The sequence below is a fragment of the Ranitomeya variabilis genome, chromosome 5 (assembly GCF_051348905.1).
Source record: "Ranitomeya variabilis isolate aRanVar5 chromosome 5, aRanVar5.hap1, whole genome shotgun sequence".
Taxonomy (NCBI): domain Eukaryota; kingdom Metazoa; phylum Chordata; class Amphibia; order Anura; family Dendrobatidae; genus Ranitomeya; species Ranitomeya variabilis.
The window spans coordinates 108,471,722-108,493,151 of NC_135236.1; positions in this window are offsets into that span (position 1 = coordinate 108,471,722).

The window sequence follows — 21,430 nt, forward strand, 5'->3', positions numbered from 1 at the left end:
CCTCCACCCATCATTGTCCCCATCACCTTCTTCATCATTGCCTTTTCACTCACCACCCCTATCATTGCCCTTTCCACCACCTCCATCATTGCTTTCTCCCCCACCACCACCATCATTGTCCTTTCCACCACTATCATGATAGCCTTCTCCCCCACCACTCCATAATTGCCCTTTCCACCACTTCTATCATTGGCTTCTCCCCAACCACTCCCATCGTTGCCCTCTCCATCTCCTCCATCATTGCCTCCCCCCACCGCCATCATTGTTTTTTCCACTGTGATAGAAATATATATATATCATGTAGATCTCACTTGCATGTATACTGCTCTATAATCATATATACTCACAGCTACTATATATATTATAATCAATGGCTTAAAATGGCTGACATAAACTGATATAAGCCAGACAAACTGTATGGGGTTTTCCATGCAAAAACAGGAACTTAGGCCAGATGTCCTGAAGTAATGTCTAGAACATCGCCAAGTCTTGCTGAAATAGCAGGATAAGGGTGACAGCTGCGTCCAAGAGTGCTAAATCAGCTTGCTGCCAGGTAGACTTCAGTCCAAATGTCATGTACTCAGTTAAATACATTATGTACTCAGTCAGCCAATGAAATAATAGCTAGACAATATGGTAATTAACTAACCACCCCTAACCACTCCTTTCTATATGCAATTATAAAACTATGTATGTACAATAAATTATCAGTATTGATGGAATGCTTTTCTGTCACAATGAATACAGTCCATTCTTGATGAGCACTCAAAATACTCAGTCTTATTGGGAACGGCCGCAGCACACACAGGGATAACTTTATCCAAACCAAATTTCCATATCACCACCACAACCATAATTGCCTTCTCCCCCATCACCCCATCATTGCCCATTACACCACCTCCATCATTGCCTCCTCCCCCACCACCAACATTGCCTTCTCCCCTATCACCTCCATCACTGCTCTTTCCATAACCCACATCATTGCCCTCTCCAATACACACACAGCATTGCACCACTCTCTCTCTCTCACACACACACAGCACAGCACAGAACCACTCTCGCACACAGAGAGACACAGCACCACTCAACTCTCTGCATGTTTCCCGTAGCTGCAGCACATCCCGGCAGCATCTTTGTTGCCGGCAGCTTTCTCGGTTGTAGCTAGAATGTATGGGCTCCTTCCAGGTCCTGACTACAGCCCATACATTCTAGCTGTCTCCCGGAAATGACATCATACCTGGAAGCAGTCCATACATTCTAGCGTCTATGTAACACCCCAGGTAATTGGTTGTTACAGTGGCATTGCTTTCCTCATGGGGAGAGTGATGTCATGCTTGGAAGCGAGGAAGGATCCCTTTTATCAGGTATCCATTTACTGCTACCCCTTTTATTGGACGCCCAGGGCCACGGACCGGGTCACTGCCACAGTGACACATCCCTTTAAGAACCAGCCCGGTACCGAGTACCCCTAGGCCCTCACTGGCATCACGAACAGGATGGACTGACCCAAAAAATCGGGTTTTGTGCACCAAGTGACTGTGCTTTATTGAGAGACTATTGAATTGCTAATTGCCGCCAAAATTGCTGCCATTACAGCACCAAGTGGCTTGCAGGAGGAGAAGGGCGTGTTGTCGTGGGTGGAGCCTGGAGAAACGGCGCGAGAGCCATGGCCGCCCCTCACCAATACTACTATGTGAGAGAAGAATGCCCATCAACGAGTGAGGTCCGCCTCCTGGTCTGGGATGGCAGGAAGAAGAGGAACCGCCCACGAAGACAGGCGTGGTAGAGTGAAACCGCGGGAAACCAGACCAAGGAGGAAGTGCCAGAAAACAGCATGGCGGAGGGAGGTGAGCGAGCACCAGAGAGTGGGATGGAGCAGGAGGACTCCCCCAGCTGGGGCCCAAAAGAACTGTACCAGCCACCGATTTTGGATCCGGACCTCCTGTGGAAAGAAGTGGAGGAACTCACCTGGCAGCTCATGCAGATGCAGCTCGAGGCTGTGGCAAGGTGGAATGAGGTCTTTCTCGGAAACATTATCGGGCGGCTGCCAGCAACCTTGTCCGGTCCCGGGCGAGAAAGAGGATCCGGTGCTCCGGAAGAAAAGTTAAGGGGTGCAACCCTGACCCCGGCGGCGAAAGGCCCGACGGCTAGGCCCGAGTCACCCCCTCCGTTGTACACACCCAACCAGGGTTTTGGGTCCCTCGGTGAAATGTCACCGTAGGCCGAGGGTACCCCTGCCTCCAGTCCCGCTACAACCCCTGTGCCAGATGACACCCTGGTAGGCCCCGTACTGACCCCGCCGAGGCCTGGAGGAGCAGATCGTTGACTGTATTGGTACCGGGGGGACAGTAGCTTGGGTAAGATGGTAGCCCCGCTAGTTCCAACCTGTTGGCCCTGGGTTAACTGTACTGAACCCGTGGTGTTTGAAGAGGGACCCATGGAGGAGGGCATGATCGCGCTCCAAGGGGAAATCCCCATTATAACATGACAGGACCATTGTAGACGGCAGGAGAAAGACAGCAATTCCTGGCCCGGCAGGCAGCGTATGAGGAGAGAAACCTGCAGGCAAAGGCCTGAACACGTAAAATCCCTCGGGCAGAAAGAGGACCACTACGACAGGGAGAAGTAGTAGTCGTGAACCAACAGAGGCTGGGGTTTCATTAAAGAAGCAGGGATGATAAACGAAATCTTCATTAACAGGAGAGACGTTGAATCCCAATTAATGGAAGGACACCCTGACAGAGACCTGCACCCCGGTGATAGAGTGACCTATACCCATCATATCGGGGAAAAAGGGTGGTACGCCCTGGATTGCAAAAAGTATATTAAAGTGCAGAAACAGTCAGACCAGGCTGCAACATCAGTTCACGGAGGAGCAGCAGCAGGCCAGGCAAGGCCAGTAACTAAATGTCATAGATCCACCCAGACACCAGTGGTTGAACCAACCAATGTGCCATGATATGCCGTACCAGTTGACAGGTATGATCCTGAATTTTCCCGGTCAGGGAGTAGCAGCTAGGAGGAGCTACCCTGGAAGAGGAAATAAATAATTTGAAATGATTGCTGAGAGTTCAAAATGACTGTTAAAGCTTAAGTTCATTTGTTTGAAAAGACACTGAGGCCATGTGTGGTGAATGGTCCACAAACTTTCCTATGTAAATAGTTAGCACTTCTTAAGGTGCTTTCTACTGGTTTTACATAGAACCAATGAAGAAACTGCTCGTTGTCATTTGCACTAAAAAGTTGTTTTGTCTTAAAGGGACCGAGAAGAAAAAGCCATGTGGCGTGGCCGAAGAAGCGGTGTAAAGAGACCTCTTACGTCTTGCAGCCCGCCTAAGACCTAAGTTGGGGTTTAGAACGGGTCCCCCGCATCTAAGCATTACTGCTGTTGTTAGTGAGAAAGATCTCACCATTTGCTGAATGAGTATGCTATTGATGTGATATTGAAAGACTTGAATACTGTTAACACTTTTAAAGGTTGCACTACCTCAGTTCCTGAAAATGTCTTGACTATGTTGTACTTCACTAGAGCAAATGCTAGTATTTGATGTTGCTAAAGGTAGTATACCCGTAAAGGGTGATAGTCATTGCATATTTAATATTTAGTGTCATAAGAAAGTTCTATTTTTGAAAAAGTTATTTTCTACCCTGTATTAAAATTTTGCAACATTCAAGGAAACAGCCTCCCATAAAGGGAAGAAAAGTTTGTCCTTGTTCATATGCATATCAAAAATGTTTTGTACTTTTCTAACCAATTTATTGTTGTTTTTGTTTTCCCTGTCCGGGAGTACTGGATTTAATGGGGGAGAGTGTAACACCCCAGGTAACCGGTTGTTACAGTGGCATTGCTTTCCTCACGGGGAGAGTGATGCCATGCTTGAAAGCGAGGAAGGATCCCTTTTATCAGGTATCCATTTACTGCTACCCCTTTTATTGGACGCCCAGGGCCACAGATCAGGTCACTGCCACTGTGACACATCCCTGTATGAACCGGCCCGGTACTGAGTACCCATAGGCCCTGGCTCTCCAGCTACCCTGCAGGCAGTGTTAGCTTCAACCGGCGGCTAACACTGCCCACTATTAAAGTAAAGTGAATATTCACTCCTCTCCATGCCCATGAAGGCATGGGAAAGCATGAATATTCATTTCTCTTTAGCAGCGGGGACAGGCTCCTGTCTCCAGCTGCTGCTCCGCTGGCACCGGGCGGGCCCCCCTGACTCAGGGGCCCCATAGCAGTTGGGTGTGCCGCTATTAGCAACACGACACTGACTGGGGGTCCCTGGAGCAGTGGGGGCCTTAGGCAGCTGCCGGCCCTGTATGCCAGCAGGTGTAAGTGCCTGGTCCCACCGGAGAATCCTCCAGTTCCCAGATGGGACAGTCCTACCCTGCAAACATCCCATACGCATGAAAAAAAACCACATACACACCTTGCTCCCGTTCTCCCTGCACTCTGCCTCTGCTTCTGCTTCTGTCTCCGATGCACTGACTCTACGCAGTGCACAGCTGACGCGATTAAATTACTTCATCGCATCAGCTGTGTCACACAATGATTGGTGGAAAAAGGGGTCGGAAGCCCTTCCTCTCCCAACGTCTCGTCTGCCTTTGCCACAGCTTTCTGCATCCCAATTCCCGAGGATGCGGATAGCAGTGACGGTGGCAGATGAACGGCAGGCGGGATAGAGTTCTGTGCGGCCGGAGGGCCACTGTTTCAGCCCTTTGGCTGTCTCGGTCCAGACTGAAACAGCCAGGGGGCCGAATGTGCCCAGCGGGCCACACTTTGCCCAGGTCTGGACTATAGCCTTAAAGTTCAGCAGAATGTTTAGGAAGGTCCAAGTCCTTAACTAAATTTAATTCGAGCTGTGAATAAAGCTGTTGTTCGTTGTGACTAACGTGGAAATCTTTGTCAGAATCCTGCTATTCATGTTAGCCCCTGATCTGTAAAATAAAGGGGACTCTTGGGATTGAAAGACTAAAGGCCCCGTCTCACATAGCGAGATCGCTAGCGAGATCGCTGCTGAGTCACAAGTTTTGTGACGCAACAGCGACCTCCATAGCGATCTCGCTATGTGTGACACGTACCAGCGATCAGGCCCCTGCTGCGAGATCGCTGGTCGTGTCGGAATGGCCTGGACCTTTTTTTGGTCGTTGAGGCCCCGCTGACATTGCTGAATCGGTGTGTGTGACACCGATCCAGCGATGTCTTCACTGGTAACCAGGGTAAACATCGGGTTACTAAGCGCAGGGCCGCGCTTAGTAACCCGATGTTTACCCTGGTTACCAGCGTAAATGTAAAAAAAAACAAACAGTACATACTCGCCTTCTGATGTCCGTCAGGTCCCTTGCCGTCTGCTTCCTGCTCTCACTGACTCCCGGCCGTACAGTGAGAAGTGAGAGCACAGCAGTGACGTCACCGCTGCGCTCTGCTCTCAGTGTACGGCGGCTCAGTCAGAGCAGGAAGCAGACGGCAAGGGACCTGGACACCGAAAGGCGAGTATGTAGTGTTTGTTTTTTTTGGTAACCAGGGTAAACATCGGGTTACTAAGCGCGGCCCTGCGCTTAGTAACCCGATGTTTACCCTGGTTACCCGGGTGCTGCAGGGGGACTTCGGCATCGTTGAAGACAGTTTCAACGATGCCGAAGTCGTTCCCCTGATCGTTGGTCGCTGGGGAGAGCGGTCTGTGTGACAGCTCCCCAGCGACCACACAGCGACTTACCAACGATCACGGCCAGGTCGTATCGCTGGTCGTGATCGTTGGTAAATCGCTTAGTGAGACGGGGCCTTTAAGCTGCTTAAACAATCCATACCATTAATGTTAACTTCTGTTTCTTTTGTTTGAGATGAGCAAGGGTTAATGAAAATGTCGGGCGTTATCTGTGCAGGTTAAAATATGGACCAATTGGATGATGGACAGCACAGAGAGGCGGTTTTCTGACCAATATTTAAGGCTGACAGGATGTCTGTGCTGACATTCTGACAAGGATTCAGAAGTTTTTTCCCCTCCCACCAACCCCTTTGTTTTTTCGTTAATCATCTTGTCGCATTGCTTTATTGAAGGGAGGTAACACTAAGCCATCCGGCTGTGTAATCTTTATTAATTATGGACTTGGTTGACCAACTCGAGCCAAATAAGGACTGAGTCGGTAAGGTTTTTTAAAGTTATATTTATTTTATGGTTGGAATCTTATCATCAATAAAGCGCTGCGGCCTTATTTATCCAACCAATTGTTGAGTATTTATTCATATACTAGATGGTGGCCCGATTCTAACGTATCGGGTATTCTAGAATATGTAGGTAGTATATAGCACAGGCTACGTACTATATTGCACAGTGACGTAGTATATAACACAACTGACGTAGTATATAACATAGATACGTAGTATATAACAGAGCCACGTAGTATATAACACAGCGCACATAGTATATAGCACAGCCACGTAGTATATAACACAGCCACGTAGTATATAACACAGCCACGTAGTGTATTGCACAGCCATGTAGTATATTGCACAGCCACGTAGTATAGTGCAGTCACTTAGTATATTGCACAGCCACGTAGTATATTGCACAGCCATGTAGTATATAACACAGAGCATGTAGTATATTGCACAGCCCACGTAGTATATTGCACAGTCACGTTGTATATTGCACAGTCACGTAGTATATTGCACAGCTACGTAGTATATTGCACAGCCACGTAGTATATAACACAGAGACGTAGTATATAACACCGAGCATGGAGTATATAACACAGGTTACGTAGTATAAAGCACAGCGATTTAGTATATTGCCCAGCTACATAGTGTATAGCACAGAGATGTAGTATATAACAGAGCCCACGCAGTATGTAACACAGCCCACGTAGTATATAGCAATGTGGGCACTATATGCGTGGTTAAAAAAGACTTAAAATAAAAAATAAACATATACTCACCTTCCGAAGGCCCCTTGAAGTCCTGGCGCCTGTGTGCGGTGCACGCGGCAGCTTCCGGTCCCAGGGTTGGTATGAGCGCAGGACCTGTGATGACGTCGCGGTCACATGACCGTGACGTCATGGCAGGTCCTTCTCGCATAGCATCATTGGCACCGGAACCTGCCGCTTGCACTGCTGAGGACAGCGCGCGACGGAAGGTGAGAATAACCTTTTTTTTATTATTATTATTTGTAACACTAGCATCAATAGTAAAAAGTTGGTGACACAGGGTTAATAGCTGCGTTAACAGAGTGCGTTACACTGCGGTCCGTTAACACTGGCATTAACCCTGTGTGAGGGCTGACTGGGGGGATTATGGCAGCTTTCAGTTCTTATACTGCTGAGGTAAAATGAAAGCTGTGCTTTGTTTGGTTGCTATGGACACCAAAAAAATGTCTTCAACAGTGACAAAAAAAACCTCTCTTTATTGTTCTTAACAACCAATCACAGTGCAGCTTTCATTTCTTATACTGCTGAGGTAAAATGAAAGATATGCCTTATGTTAGGTGTCGAGTTCCCACCGCTGCACAGGTGGAATCTCGCACCATGTCCTCTGCAGTCTCCCATTGTTCCCCTGCCGGAGTGGAGCCTGCTCAGCAGAGACGTCGGTCCCAGCGTCTGGCTCAAGCTGATACTGTGCTTCTGGTTACAGCTGCTGCTCCAGGTTCCGCCATTGTAACCGGCGTTGATCAGCGGCGAGCAGACGTTCCAGAGATTAAGTCCTGCTTTTCTTCTAATGAGCATGCCCGTGGGATGACCTCTCATTGGAGGTCGGAGGTCACATGCTCAGGTCCTGTAGCGGCTCCGATTGGACCACTAGAAAGGTCCCAGAAGGCTACATCTATAAAAGGCTCGCATGGCCATGCACTAGTATCGAATTGTACTCGTGTGTGTGGGGATGTGTGACTGAATCTGGTGAAAGCGCCTAATCATACCCATCCCTAGCATTGTTGCATGTTCTTGGGTGAGTGAGCTAATGGATCACCCCCAGACGCAGGGCAGTGGGGTACTCGGTACCGGGTCCCTCTGTCTCAGTTCTGGGGATGTCACGGTGGCCCGACCCGGTCCGTGGCCCTGCTAAGGGGCGCCCAATTGAAGGTGTAGTTTGTCAAGTGTTCGTGACGCCACCTGTGGTGTTCGGTCAGGGTGACCGACGCTGCTTAGGGGTCCGCTGGGGTGATGGAATGGCAGCTAGATGGTATACATTCCCACAGGTGAAGTATGTCCCCAGGGCTTCCCAGTAAGGTAGATGATGATGGTGTAGGTCGCAGTAAATAACGAGGACACAAGGTTGCAGTCTCTTTATCTCTTACTGTAGACTTCAGCGTCCACAATCCAAAGCACTGCTAACAGGGCTGGCTGAATCCGGCCGGTCCGAAGGCACATCCAGAGTTCCCTTTGCAGGTGGAAATCAGTAGCCTTCCTACTAGCGCCTGTGTGTTGTAGTACCTCCCTGCTGAGCACCACGGGATAGTCCTCACAACTGTTGTGTATGTTTCTGTTTATCTCTCCGTCCCCCAGTTGGTATGGATAGGATGACCCGTATGACGGGGTAGGCCTGGAGCTATTTTATAGGGACCCTAGAGACGCCCCTCTCCCACAATTTGCCTCCATTGTCTTCATTAGGTATTAAGGTTGGGCAGCCAACTTGGAATTAACTGTCCTGCCGTAGTTCAAAGTAATGCGTAGAGCCAATTACTCCCTCGGTGTTCCGGCCACGCGCCTCAGAAGGATGTTGCCGATCTTAGGGCAGGACTCCTCCTGGTATTATCTCCTTGTGCTGTGATCTCGTTTCTCACTTCTCCACAATATACTTCGCTTCTTGTCCTTTCTTAGGACGCTGCCGCAATGAAGTGCAGGCGCAGCTCCGTAACATTCTATCTCTTGCTATGTCTCTGTCAGGATCCCACCCCTGACAGGGACCTCTGTCTGCAGCTCAGATGTTCCTCCTTCTCTCCCTGTCTGCCTGACAGGTCCTTCCTGGGTCTCACCCAGCAGCTTTCTCCCCTCTAACTTCCTATCCAACCCCCAGTTTTACCCGAGTGTGAGGAGTGGCCTAATAGATAGAACCCTTTGCTCCCCCTGGTGGTTGGAGTGTGAAGTGTAGTGTGTGACTGTGATACCTGGTCAGGTGAACTCCTTTAGTGCCATCAGACGTACCATCACTCCCCCTGGTGGGAGAGCGACATTACTGCAATGAACAGGACTCTGGGGCGCTGCACTAACTAGTGCCAGACTGTCATCCAGCTCTAGGCACGAGCATACTGCGTCTTTCAGCAGCAACCGCCAGTGCGGCGCCGTGCGCAACTAGTGCACTTTCCTGGCCCTGTTTAGGGTGGTTAGTGGCGTCCGCCAGAGCAGCAATGTACGCACATGGTCCGGTAAGTCTTTAGTAAGAGTTTTCCCTGGCGCCGAACGCTAGTGGGTCTAAAGGGACCAGAACATTAGCGTTCACTCTGCGGTATGGCGGGGCTGTGATGCAACAGAGGTTCGCCTTCTACATACCGGGTGAAGTTAACCTGTGTATTTACATTATACCGCCATATAGTCCATCATTACTTAGCAGCAGGTTCCATCTCTGCATGGTGTACCCCGGGCTGCGAACGCACTTCATATCTCTCATTATATTATTTGGTGCGTTCCACCAGCCCTAACACCTTAATTGTAGAATTCATTGTCTACATTGAGTAGCTCTGGTAATGTCTCATGGTGACCCTACAGGCAGACTGGTCAATAGTCAATGAACAGCTGCTTCCTTCAACTTTTTCAAAGCTGCTTATATTTACATCAGATATATAAAATCCACTTTATTCCTCTTTATTCCATGCACAATAACAAATAAATACTCAAAACGGGTGATCACAGGAGATAACATGCTTTATGTACCCACAGGGACAATACTCAGAATAAACATTCACAGCACACACAGTCATAAGGTGATCGCATAAAGCAAGCAAGCCTTATAATAATTACTTATTTTTATAAGTGTATCTTATGACTGTGTGTTAAAATAAATATATTTAAATATGATATACGAGTACATAAAGTAAAGTGCATAAAAATAACTAAATGGCTGTAATGCTTGGATTAAAAATTACTAGAAAGTGTTAGTGTCAGAAATGTGACACTCACATGTGTAGTGTAATACAGGTGGGATAGTGTGAGAATCATCCTGGATAAGGTGCATGTGCATATAAATCTATAAACCGCTCTGGCTATGGAAAATGCCAAGTGGTATATCAAAGCCCCATATGCAAGTGCCCAAAAAACAAAAGAAAAAAAAAATGCAGGAATCTACATCACCTGTATAGTAATGGACACTGGCTGTCCCTAGATGTGTCCACCCAGACGCATGTTTTGGCATCTGCCTTCTTAAGCCCCTGACAAAGGTAGACTCTGAAACATGCATTTTATGGATGCGCCATTTCTGGGGTGGCTGATATTTTTAGTCTAGGAGGCGGCCAATATCCATGGCCCCTTCCTAGGCTATTAACCCTTTCCCGACATGCCCCGTACTAGTGCTGCGCATGTCGGGTCCCCTGCTTTGATGTGGGCTCCAGCGGTGAGCCCACATCAAAGTCGCGACATGTCAGCTGTTTTGTACAGCGGACATGTGCGCGCAATAGCGGCGGGTGAAATCGCAATCCACCCGCTGACAGCGGCATTTAACCGGCGCTTCCGGCTGCGCGGCCAGAAATGAGCGCATCGCCAACCCCTGTCACATGATCGGGGGTCGATGATGCATCAGGATGTTAACCACAGAGGTCCTCGAGACCTCTATGGTTACTGATGCCGGCCTGCTGTGAGCTCCCCGCTGTGGTCGGCGCTCATAGCAAGCCTGCATTTCAGCTACATAGCAGCGATCTGGCTATGCCAGCTTCTTGTCTCCCATGGAGGCTATTGAAGCATGGCAAAAGTAAAAAAAAAATGTTTTTAAAAATATGAAAAAAAATAAAAAATATATAAAAGTTTAAATCACCCCCTTTCGCCCCATCCAAAATAAAAAAAAAAAAAATCAAACCTACACATATTTGGTATCGCCGCGTTCAGAATCGCCTGATCTATCAATAAAATAAAAGCATTAACCTGATCGCTAAACGGCGTAGCGAGAAAAAAATTCAAAAAGCCAGAATTACATTTTTTTGGTCGCCGCGACATTGCATTAAAATGCAATAACGGGCAATCAAAAGAATGTATCTGCACAAACGTGGTATCATTAAAAACGTCAGCTCGGCAAAAAATAAGCCCTCACCCGACCCAAGATCACGAAAAATGGAGACGCTACGGGTATCGGAAAATGGCGCCTTTTTTTTTTTTAGCAAAGTTTTGAATTTTTTTTCACCACTTAGATAAAAAATAACCTAGACATGTTAGTTGTCTATGAACTCTTACTGACCTGGAGAATCATAATATCAGGTCAGTTTTAGCATTTAGTGAAGCTACCAAGAAAGCCAATCAAAAAACAAGTGTGGGATTGCACTTTTTTTGCAATTTCACCGCACTTGGAATTTTTTTCCCGTTTTCTAGTACAAGACATGGTAAAACCAATGGTGTCGTTCAAAAGTACAACTCGTCCCGCAAAAAATAAGCCCTCACAACCATATTGACGGAAAAATAAAAAAAAGTTATGGCTCTGGGAAGGACGGGAGCGAAAAAAGAAAACGCAAAAACGAAAAAAGGGCCGCGGCGGGAAGGGGTTAATATTAGGCCGCAGCTGTCAGCCTATTGATGGTTATTATTTATGGGGGGACCATACATTTTTTTGGGTGGTCCCCCATTTTAAATAACAAGTAAAGGCCAAGTATACATCTGTTGCAGGATACTCCGGTCACATGGGAGCGCACAGGACACAGATGAAAGGATTAAAAGTTTCTTTGTTTATTGAAATCCACAACGCATTTCGATGGAAAAGCTCCGTCTTCATCAGGTTGCAGTATACAGAGATTGGGTCAGAGTAAGTATATAAAGGAGCACCAACCAATGAGATTTAAGGAGCAATTATTCGGAACACATGATTAGATGGAATCACATGATTAATTAAGATACATATATCAAAAAAGGTGTAAAAAAAAAAAAAAAAAAAAAAGAATATAGCATAATAATTATATAAAATCAAATAGAATAAAAACAATAAAATGCATAAAAATAATAAGCGAACGGGGCAAAAGTGCAGCCATTATGTGACTTTTTCAATGATGAGATTTAACCCCTCAGGTGCCAGTGTGCTGAGTTTAAAAATCCAATAACTTTCTCTTCTTACTAAATTGGTAAAGCGATGAGGCATATCATTTGGTATCTGATCTATGATAGTAAGGTTTAGTGAACTTAGGCTCCTATTATGCACTGCGAGAAAGTGTTTTGACAGACTGTGCATTAAATACCCATTCCGGATGTTCTGATGGTGTTTATTCATCCTTGCATGCATAGCCTGTATCGTCCGCCTGACACATTGCAGCCCACAACCACGTTCGATCAGATAAACTACATAGCTAGAGTGGCAATTTACATAGCAGTTAATATTAAAACTGATGCCCGTAGTGTATGACCGAAATTCTTTCGCTCCATTACTGATGGAACCAACAACATAAACACTTAGCTGCTCTGCAGGCAAAACAGCCTGGATTTTGGTGTGTTCGGCAAGTGGATGTGGATGAACACTCACAAGTTACGTTGCTGGGAGCAACGATGTTACAAAGGGTGCAATTTTTTTCTGAAGATGGTTCTAGGTTGCTCAGGAATATGTGCTGATAAAACTGGATCCCCTTTCAAAATGAATCAATATTTTTTCAAAAAGTTTCGTACGACCCCATGTGATTGGTTAAAGGTAGTTATAAAACTCCATTTAGTGAAATCAGAGGGTTTAACAGACCTATTATTCTTATTTTTAATCTGCTCAATGCATTATTTTTGTGTGAAGGCTCTGGCTCTTGTGCATGCATCAAAAACCAATTTTTTAGGGTACCTTTTTCTCTTAAAATGATGTTTCAGGATATCGGCTTCTTTGGAGAAATCACTGTCTTTAGTGCAGTTCTTCCTGATCCTCCAGTACTGCCCATAAGGGATATTTGAAATCCAATTAGGGAGGTGGCCACTGCTAAAACTTAGATAGCTATTTACGTCTACCCTTTTGAAATGCGTGGATGCTGAAAAGTGACCGTGCAGGTCGACATGTACCATTAAATCTAGAAATTGGATTGCTGTACTAGATAAGTTGGCTGTGAATTTCAGTCGCCAAGAATTCATATTCAGGGACTGAACGAAATCGAGTGCTTCTAGTTCGGAACCCGTCCAGATAAAAAAAGATCATCAATAAAACTGCGGTAGAGGGCAATTTTGCCCACCGCCAGTTGGGACTGTGCGATGAAGACGGACTCAAATGCCCCCATGAATAAATTAGCGTAACTTGGGGGCAAATCTCGACCCCATCGCGCAGCCCCTCACCTGGCGGTAGAAAGCCCTTTCAAAAGAAAAAACATTATTGCTAAGGACAAACATTACCGCTCTCTTCAGAAACTGAATTTGCATAGGAGGTAGTTGGCCATCAGTCAGCAAAAATTGAGTTACCGCTTCAAGCCCTAAATCATGGGGAATATTTGAATAAAGGGCCTGTACATCCATGGTTAGTAAAAAGCAGCAGGGGACATTGGGTAGAGATAAAAGATGGTCAATTAAAGGGGAGGAGTCTCTAAGATAAGAATCCAGGTTCATAATGTATTTTGGCAAGAACAGGTCTACATAGTGCGAGAGATTGCTGGTAATGGAGCCGATACCCAAAATGATGGGCCGGCAGGGGGATTTTTGGGGTCCTTGTGAATTTTAGGTAAAAAATAAATAAAGGGGGTCTTAAATCTGGAAACGTAGAGGAATTTTAATTCCTTTTTATCAAGGATCCCAAGGGACCAAGCTTCTTTGATAAACCCAGTGTATTGGGAAAAGATTGTAGCCGAAATGTCATGCTCCAGTTTAACATAATATTCGGAGTCACTCAAGATTCTAGTGCCCTCTGACATACCAAGCCCTATCCACGATAACCCCACCCCCCTTGTCTGCATTTTTTATGATTATATTATTATGTTATTGTTAGCTCGTAGAGATTTGAGGGCCATTTTTTCAGCGAAACTAAGATTAGAAAATTTTTTAAAAACAGGGGGGAGGGAGCGGAGCTCTTTGAAAATTAACTGCTGGAAGGTTTCAATATGGGAGCCCTTGTGATGGACGGGATAAAATCTACTAGAATTCATTTTCAGGTTAACATGTAAGTAGGTGTCAGCATCCGGCTGGAGCTGCATCGGACCTTTCTCAATCAACATCTCCCCTGACCGCCAGCCTGGCGCTCCGTTAGCCTGTCTTCTCTGAATCTATTTGAAGTATACATCTGTGAGCTGATATTAATAGCTTGGGAAGTTCCATGGGTATTACCTCCTTCCCAGGTTATAAACACCTGCCCCCAGCTGTCAGATTTCTATCTGATGACTAATACAATTTGGAGGGACCCCACACCATTTTGTTTTTTCAGAAAATAGTTTATTTAGTAATTAAAAACATCTGCAGTATACTACACACACAAAGCAATGATAATACAGCTCTGGCAAAAATTAAGAGCCCACCACATCAAAATCCTGTCATGGGCAGCCCAATCTCCAGACCTGAACCCCATTGAAAACCTCTAGAAAGTAATCAAGAGGATGATAGATAGTCACAAGCCATCAAACAAAGAAGAACTGCTTAAATTTTTGTGCCAGAAGTAGTGTGAAAGACTGGTGGAAAGCATGCCAAGACGCATGAAAGCTGTGATTAAAAATCATGGTAATTCCACAAAATGTTGATTTCTGAACTCTTCCTGAGTTAAAACATTAGCATTGTTGTTTCTAAATGATTATGAACTTGTTTTCGTTGCATTATTTGAGGTCTGGAAGCACTGGGTTGTTTTTTTTTTTTTTCATTTCGACCATTTTTCGTTGTAAAAAAAAATATGAAATGTATTGCTTGGAAATTCGGAGACATGTTGTCAGATGTTTATAGTATAAAAGAACAATTTACATTTTACTCAAAAAAAAACCTATGAAGAGAAAAATTAGACAAACAAATTGCAGTGGTCTCTTAATTTTTGCTAGAGCTGTATATCTCACTCACATATTTATATCTATCTTTCTGTATCTATATAGCCATCTCATCGCTCTCTCATGCATATATCTATCTGAAAATGACAGAAAAGCTCATGTAAAAATCACATTGCAATTGCATCATATTCACATGTAAATCGGATGCTAGGTGTTAAAAATCGGATTGTACTCCTGAAAATCACATGACACTTGTCCCACTTTTATGGACTGAAATTAGCCAATTTTACTTTTTGTTTTGTTCTTTTTTAAGCGGTGACTGGTATGAGCTCTTAGTGTAACATACACAGGGACTTAAGTAGTAAGGTTGGGTTCACATTGCATTAACAGCAGCCCATTCAACACATGCGTTAAACGGACTGCTGTTAACGCAAGTGCCGACATGCCATATCGCTAGTGCAGATAGAGCTAGCAGATGCTCTATCTGCGCTAGCGGTGATGGACCCGGAAATGCTGCAGCCCGTGTCCTAGGGTCCGTCACTCAATGATGGCACATCGCTAGCGCACGCCCATTGTGGACGTGCAGTAACGATGCGTCCGACATAGGGCTTAATGGCGGCGTTAACGGACTGCGTTACACCGTGTTATGCCGCTGTGTAACGTAGTCCGTCTAACGGACTGCCATAAACGTAATGTGAACCCAGCTTAAGGGTTGCCTATTTCCAACTCCAAAGCACTAAGCAGCTTGTTACCGATAAATTATTGAAGTGTAAAGAACCCGTGTATTGTTCTTAAATAAAGGGCCTTTTCTGTCTATCTGCCCCTGCTCCCAGGCATTGAGCGCATTTCTGCACTATACATTAAGACACCTGATTTAAAAAGGGGGAAAAAAAGGACCACACTAGTTGGGTGAGGCAATTGCCATGTCCAGGAGTCCAAGGCAACAGACATAGGCTAAAATGTCATAGCAGCAAAAGAATGAAAATGTTTTGGCCATTTAGTATTTTTCAAGCAAGACAAAAATAAACAGCAGGAGTAAGGCGTTGTCTACTACGTTTCGCCATTTGCCTTCTTTGGCACTCTGAACTCATACTTGCAAACAGAATCTTTTTCTAAATACAAATACTTTTCTTGCACTATTCCTGCTGTGTAGATAGCAGCCTTGTGATCCCACCTGTTCGTTTTTTTCTCACATCCCGATCAATGATTTCCTCTCCTCCAGCCCCGGAGGAACATCACAGTAATGCCACTCAGGTTGAGGTCGTCTCAACCAGGCACACGTGGACAGTCTTCCACAGTCCTGTCTCTGGTGACTTCTCAGGAAACATGAAATTATTGGATGGAACATCAACGGAAGCAAGAGAAAAGCTAACAGGCGAGATCACAGTGGGAGTGGGAAAGAAAAAAAAAAATAAAGATTAGAAAATTGTCTGGCGGAACAGTAGAAATTCTTGACATGCAGCCGCCCCCTGTATAACTGCATGTTGGTTTGGAGCATATAAAAACTACAATTTCTATAATTTATTGTTCTTCCCTTTAACCTAAAACAATTTTTGTGGGAAAATAGTTTGAGATTTTTGCATGAATATATTGTCAGGCAAAGATTACCCTATTGAAACAACATTATAAAACTTTATTTTTGCTATTGTAAAACATGCTAATATTAGATAAGAGACGCTGTTTGACCATGCATGTGTATAGTTAAATAACTAAATAGGAAAATAAATTGTAAAACAGCCATTATGTAACATGTAAATTAATGTTATATAAGGAACACTGCATATGCTAATATAAAATATCTGCCGTGTGCAGTATTTACATAGCAAAGCAACATCTAGATCAACCGGTTTACTAAACCATAATAAGCAGATGTGTGTTCACACTGCTATCTATTACATTCCTCAGGAGGGTTTAACCCTTACTGTACATTACAGGTTACGACCTTATTAATTTTCATTTTTTGGACACGAAAAAAAAATTGAAAGGTTCTTGGCCCTTAAAATGGACTTTTCATTAAGATTTCATACCTCAAACTATATGTACATGTTGCTCTTTCAAACAAGGCGGCATTTGGTAGGGAATAGAACTGGAGTGACAGACTTCAGATCTATCATTGTTCTTCAGTCTCATTTGCATATCAATTAAAAAACTGATTTCTCAGTAATTGAGAATCAGACTGGACATGTAAAGGTATTGCTGGGTACATGTAAAGGTATTGCTGGGTTTGTCTTTGAAAGAGCTATATGTTCATACGGTATATAGAGTTTTGGGGCTGACAGATTTCCTTAAGGGCTTGCTCACGCGAGCGAGTACCATCTGGTGTTTTGTCAGATAGCAATCGGACTAATGTTAAACTATGGGGCAGTGTAGATCTGCGATTATTTTCGCATACTGATTCGGCATGAGAAAACAATTGCGGCACTCTAAGGGTATAGAGAGCAGAAGATGTGGATTATTAACGTTCTTTGGCACTCAACCAAATGTCACCATCTGCTGAGCAAAGCAAGTAGGCCTGTACTAAAAGATTTAGGTAGAGTTTCTGGAGAGGAGAATTTGAAGGGAACACCGGGTCAGGTGGTACATGTGACGCAGTTATCAAATATAAAAGGCTGGAGTGGTAAGGCAGGAAGTCAGTTGGCGGCAGCATGCGAGACAGAGGATGTGCGAGCAGGGATACGCAGAACGACCGATGAATGGTGGGGGATCGGGGCAGGCGAGATGTCAAGTACTGAAGCCCAGAGTTTGCTGGTCAAGACCAGACGTCCAGACATAACAGGTCAAGCACCGAAAGTCAGACCCTGATCATTGGATGAGGCTGGACATCTATCGTGGTGATCAGGAGACCTGAGTGAACCAGGCCGTTACTTCTAGGGTAGATGTACAGTAAAGGAACTGTGGTCGCACTTCAAAAGGGAATGAAGTTAGCCAGTGTGACAAACACAGGGAACTAAGTGACACGTTTATGAAGAACTTACAGCCTAGCAGAAAGTACCAGCGACACCAGTTAGTGTCAGTTTAACAATCAAAGGCTCCTGAACAGCATATCACAGTAATGGGCCTATCGTTGGTTGTGACACTTGTTAAGCTAGGACAGAAAGACAGTAATCGTTGTTTAACTGAGAGAAGTTAAAATTGTGTTACTTGTTTCCCTATATCTGAATAACCATCTATTCCTATAATTAGACTTTCATTCTGTGGTACGAAAATAAATAGCTTTAGTTAACTACTGCCACATTATTATCTGGATTGTTGCATCCAAGTAACCTGTTCACAGCATGCTGCACGTGCATCCGAGAAATGTATCACATGCACCCATACAAGTCTATGGGCGTGTGTGGAAGATACCTAAACAGGGCTGCCACTAGGTACTTCAGGGCCCCATACTGGCATAATTATCAGGCCCCCTTGAGACTCCACCTCCACACCTCGAACCTTCCACAGTCCCACTCTTGGAAAAACTCAACTTCTGCACTACGTCCTCACCAATCTGATATTAACAGTTCCCAGCAAACACCATATCAGGGTATGTGCACACGTAGAATGGACCTCTGTGGATTTTTCCGCAGCGGATTTTAGAAATCCGCAGGTTAAAGGCACTGCGTTTTACCGCAGAATTACAGCGTTTTTTTTATGCGGTTTTACACCTGCGGCTTCCTATTATGGAACAGGTGTAAACCGCAGCAGAATCCGCACAAAGAATTTACATGCTGCAGAATGTAAATCGCTGTGTTTCCACGTGTTTTTTTCTGCAGCATGGGCACAGTGTTTTCTGTTTTCCATAGGTTTACATTGTACTGTAAACTCATGGGAAACTGCTGCGGACCCGCAGCTGCAGATCTGCTGCGGATCCGCAGCAAAATCCGCAACGTGTGCACAGCCTCAAATACATAGACAGCAGTTTTTGTTCTGGCCCCAAAAAATTTTTTTAAGCTGCCACCACGACAAGGTAGACTCTTTTGGCCGGGCTCCACTCTAACCTATTAAACAATTCTTAAAATATCCAATACTCTTTTTAGGTATATTTTTCTTTAAGGGAATGAGTCACATACATTTTTTAGAATGATCAATAATACCACATAGAAGGGACAAATACCGTCACACCATGACCGGATCACATTACCACCACATAGTGACTGAATACTAACACATACAAGGGAGAAATACCACCACACCATGACCAGATCACATTACCATGGCATAGTGACCGAATAATACCACATACAAGAGAAAATCCGCCACGCCATGACCAGACCACATATTTCCATCATATGATGACGGAATGCTACAATACTGATCATTCATTTAAAAAAAAAAAAAAAAAACCAATACTAAGTGACATACACAGGAGTTCTGTATATAGTATACAAGTAACAAAAGAAAAAAAAATGTTCCAGCTTTTCTTGATAAAATACTTGACTTTATTTCAGGCATTTAAAATACAAACAGCCCCACGGACAAAGCACAGGAGGACATGAGCTACGCGTTTCAATCGCTACCGCGATCGCTGCTGAAGATTTGATTAAGATCGCAGCAGCGATTGAAAAACGTAGCTCATGTCCTCCTGTGCATTGTCCGTGGGGCTGTTTGTATTTTAAACGCATGAAATAAAGTCAAGTATTTTATCAAGAAGAGCTGGAACATTTTTATTTTTTTTCCATTTACTACTGGATCATCTCATCAGGAAGGGGGTTCCGTGCACCTTCTGAAGATCCTTGAACTGGCTTTTTCTTTCCTTTTTTCTTGTGAGTATACAACTAATACAGAGATCACCAGTGACATTATACACAGGAGCTCTGTATATAGTATACAGTGTATAGTGTCGGTGTACAGGTAACGCATAGACTCACCAGTGACATCTCTAGCTGAAGTCCTTCATCTTTGCTTTTATTTTTCATGCAGCGCAGACTGCCATCTCTTAAGGCCCCGTCTCACATAGCGAGATCGCTAGCGAGATCGCTGCTGAGTCACAAGTTTTGTGACGCAACAGCGACCTCCATAGCGATCTCGCTATGTGTGACACGTACCAGCGATCAGGCCCCTGCTGCGAGATCGCTGGTCGTGTCAGAATGGCCTGGACCTTTTTTTGGTCGTTGAGGCCCCGCTGACATCGCTGAATCGGTGTGTGTGACACCGATCCAGCGATGTCTTCACTGGTAACCAGGGTAAACATCGGGTTACTAAGCGCAGGGCCGCGCTTAGTAACCCGATGTTTACCCTGGTTACCAAAAAAAACAAACAGTACATACTCGCCTTTCGGTGTCCCTTGCCGTCTACTTCCTGCTCTCACTGACTCCCGGCCGTACAGTGAGAAGTGAGAGCACAGCAGTGACGTCACCGCTGCGCTCTGCTCTCACTGTACGGCCGGATCTCAGTCAGAGCAGGAAGCAGACGGCAAGGGACCTGGACACCGAAAGGCGAGTATGTACTGTTTGTTTTTTTTGGTAACCAGGGTAAACATCGGGTTACTAAGCGCGGCCCTGCGCTTAGTAACCCGATGTTTACCCTGGTTACCCGGGTGCTGCAGGGGGACTTCGGCATCGTTGAAGACAGTTTCAACGATGCCGAAGTCGTTCCCCTGATCGTTGGTCGCTGGGGAGAGCGGTCTGTGTGACAGCTCCCCAGCGACCACACAGCGACTTACCAACGATCACGGCCAGGTCGTATCGCTGGTCGTGATCGTTGGTAAATCGCTTAGTGAGACGGGGCCTTAACAGCCAGGACTCATCCCTGCATAAAATAACAGTTACCTAGAGCACGGCTTCCAGAACACATTCCCCATTTTCTCCCTTTCTTCTACACTACAACAGCTGAATACAGACCCACCATTAATATATAATTAGTTAATATGCAACCCACCATTCCAAATATAAATTATAATCTACCACTGTGCCCCCACTAACTATAAATAGCCAATTTACCTACCTTATAAATTAATTAGCCCTTGTACTCTTTCCCCCAATTCATTACCAGTCACTGCATCCTCAACGCCCCCCACTATGTACCTCCCGCGCCCCCAATTCATTATATTTACATGTCCCTTCTGCCCAAATTCATTGTCATTTCTTCTCTCCCACCCCATTCAACTACTCCCCCTCCACATTCAATACATCATTTGTTCTCCCCACCCTCAAAATTCATCATTTGCTCTCCCCATCCCCCACCCTCAAATCATTTGCAGTCCCCCTCCCCCTCACTTGCCACCCCCCTCACTTAATTTGCTGTCCTCCTCCCCATCACTTCACCATTTGCAGTCCCTGTCCCTCTCCATAATTTGCAGCCCCCATTCTCCTCTCACTTCATCATGTGTAGTCCCCCTCCTCCAACTGAACGTAAAGAATGTCCAGCTAGAAATAAAATGTAGTGACCTCTGCGTAAAGTAGTAAGTTACGCAGCTTACT